The sequence below is a fragment of the Amborella trichopoda genome, chromosome 9 (genome assembly GCF_054954075.1).
Source record: "Amborella trichopoda isolate Santa Cruz 75 chromosome 9, AtrichopodaSantaCruz75HAP2 v2.0, whole genome shotgun sequence".
Lineage (NCBI taxonomy): Eukaryota > Viridiplantae > Streptophyta > Magnoliopsida > Amborellales > Amborellaceae > Amborella > Amborella trichopoda.
Genome location: NC_142344.1, coordinates 24,110,468 through 24,113,459, shown reverse-complemented (window position 1 = coordinate 24,113,459; position 2,992 = coordinate 24,110,468).

The window sequence follows — 2,992 nt, the reverse complement described above, 5'->3', positions numbered from 1 at the left end:
GACCTCTGATCATTCTTAGATCAATATCTCATATTTTGAAAAGTATTTTGGCACGAAATTTGGCAAGGAGATTCCTGACTCTGTGCCGCTCGTATCAATATATAAAAATTTGAAAATTGATAGAGAAACTGTAGAGAGAATTGTTTCAATATCTCGGCAAGTTTTCAAAAATAAAAAGAAATTAAATAGCCATATCTCTTCAATCCGGTATCATCTTGAGTCGATATTTTTTTTTCTAAACATCGATCTCGGCGTCTTCTACAAGAAACTACGAGATGATCGTTAAAAATCAGCCAAATTTGAGTGCAATGAAGAGGTGTAGAAATGGGTATGCAATTTCTATCGGAAATGGAAATCGAAACTCAAAATGAGTATAACTCAACGAATTGAGGATGATTTTTGCTCAAATTTATTCCAAAATAGTCACGATTGATTTCTCGACAATTTCACATAAGAAATTTTGGCAAAAATTGTGGAAAATAGTCTGATTTGATACATTTGGAGGTGGATGAGAAGGAAGCCTCTCAATGGAAAGTCATTGAAAATTCCAATGTTTAGGCATCTTTTTTGTTTCATTTTCAGCCCAAACCCGAATTTAATTTTAATAATCCAACCCCATTTGAGTTCTGCTTTTGATTATCCATCCACCAACTTTTAGTATTTCACCCATGTTTTCTAATGTCTATTAAAAAACTCTCTTAACATCATTTTTTCAAGGGTTGAAAAATTGAAATTAATAGCCAACCTAAGAGAGAGAAAGTATATCCAATTTTTTAAATTACCCCTAAGCTTCTCCATCTATCTAAATTATCCTAACATCTTTTTAAAATTCTTAAAATACCCTTCAAGTCCCAAAAGCACTTAAAACTTCTCAAGAACTTCTTACTCTTAGGAAGTCTAAAATCCCAAAAAGCTCAATTCCCAAAAAAAACCTGGAACTTTCAAACATCCCTGACTTCTTAACTTTCGACTTCTGATTCCTAGCCTCATAATAGGTGAAGGTTACACATGACTTGAGTACATTCTAGTTGCTCTGAGAAGCGAGGTTCTTTGGCGGGCTTGAGGGTTTTCCTCACCAGGTTCGAAACCACCGCCCATCCTAAAAAGTAGGGGCATCCTCGGTATTCTATAAACCAATGGTATAAGAGGGTCGGTTCTGTCGGACCAGAGAGCTAACGTTCCCAGCTTTTACTTGCTTTTATTTTAAGCAATAACATATTATCGTTTTAATTGTGTGCCTCTGATTACTGATTTTTTTTATCCGGATATCAAACCATCCAACGCGAGCACATAGTAACTCAAGGTGCTTTTCCGTCGTTATGAAGTCATGATCAAGAGGTAGGCCCAGGGCCGTTTAAGGGAAGAATTTAGGCTGATTTTGTGGTTTGCGCAAGAAGTTTACAACTTTTGAGACTTCAAAAGGCCGTATCTTGCTCAAACAAGGGCGTTTTTTTTGGCGATTCTTGGTGGCAAGTTCTCATTGTGATTTCCCATTTGATTCTCCACCCAACCAAATAAAGAAAAATGGCAAGAATCCAATGAGATTTATCATAAGGATTTTATGGAAAACTGCATGAAACCCAAAAAAATTTCAAAATGACCAAAAGGCCCATAAAGTCTTGGAGCCTTTGCACAAAATTTGTTGCCAAATGATCGTCTCAAGTCTAAATTTGTGCAGCGACGGAATGTTTGTTCCAGCTCCAAACAATGAAAAACAAAGGTCCCATACCATGGGTATAGAAATAGGCTCTATTTTTCGGTACCTAGAGTGGCATTTTGAGCATTGTGGACATGTTTACATTACCTGAGTTTCTTTCTTATTTAGACTCATCAATGGGTTAAACTTTTTTTTTGTTTTTGGTTGAGCCAGTGGGGAGTGAGCACCTACCATTAGTAGGAATTGAGCCTAGGACGTAGTTGTTAGAAGATATTTTTCATCATCATGGGGCCCTTGCTCAATAAAAACCTAGCAAACAATGAAAAATTCTGACAGGCTCAGAATAGCCTCAAAACTGGCCAAGATCTTCATGAGGCCTCTCAAAAGTCTACTGTCAAGTTTTGTCACATTCCGATATGTCTAAGGCAGTGCAGACTAAGAAACAGTTCTGGCAAAATCTGCTTCTTGCACATAGAAATGGACCTTATAACTAGAGCTATATTTTCAGTATCTCAATTTGATGTGGGACTACCACCATTGGATCCGGCACAGTTGAAAACCTCCAAGGGTCAAATTTCAGCTTGAATGGACACTCCAGGAAGACGTTATAAGCAAAAGAGTAAAACAATAGGAGCCGCACGCTATTCCTGTGCGGCCACCCTGCAACTCTACACCATTGAAGGGACAGTCATGACCAGTGACTTTCAACGCTCATATCTCACCTGTCTCAAGTTGGATCGTGCTCAAATTTGGTGACCATGTTTGTCGCATCAGAATGAGCGATTCGATATGTGGCACGCCTTGTGACGATACCCGAGCGCGAAGAAAAGCTAGAGAGAAGTTGTTGATCCATGAAGAAAGTGCAGAAAATTCAGCAGCATTGTGCCTCGTTTGAGTGGCCAAATCACGTCGCTTACAAGCCCGATCAATGTGAGACTAATTACATGGCGTGCGTAAGATCTCGGGCCATCTCTAACCTAAACCCCATCCATGATGAACGGTCGGATTCCGCACACGAAGCCGACGAAGCCACTGCAAATTCTGTCATCGAAATTCTAGATTTCGATCAAAATTCCAAGGCTGCAAAATCTTCGCCCGGACATGGAATTGAGCTGCGTTTGTTGCCCCGCAATCGTGACAGCATGCTCAGTGTACTCCAACAAAGAATTCACAGAAAAACATCAAGAAACGAGCACACAATCGATCCAAAGTTTCAAGATTCATTCAAATTTCAAGTCACATGATCGTGCACTAAAAACACGATCCATGGCTCGAAGTTGGTATCAAATCGATCGTCATGCCGAACCCTACAAGAAAACAATCATCTTTCGATCA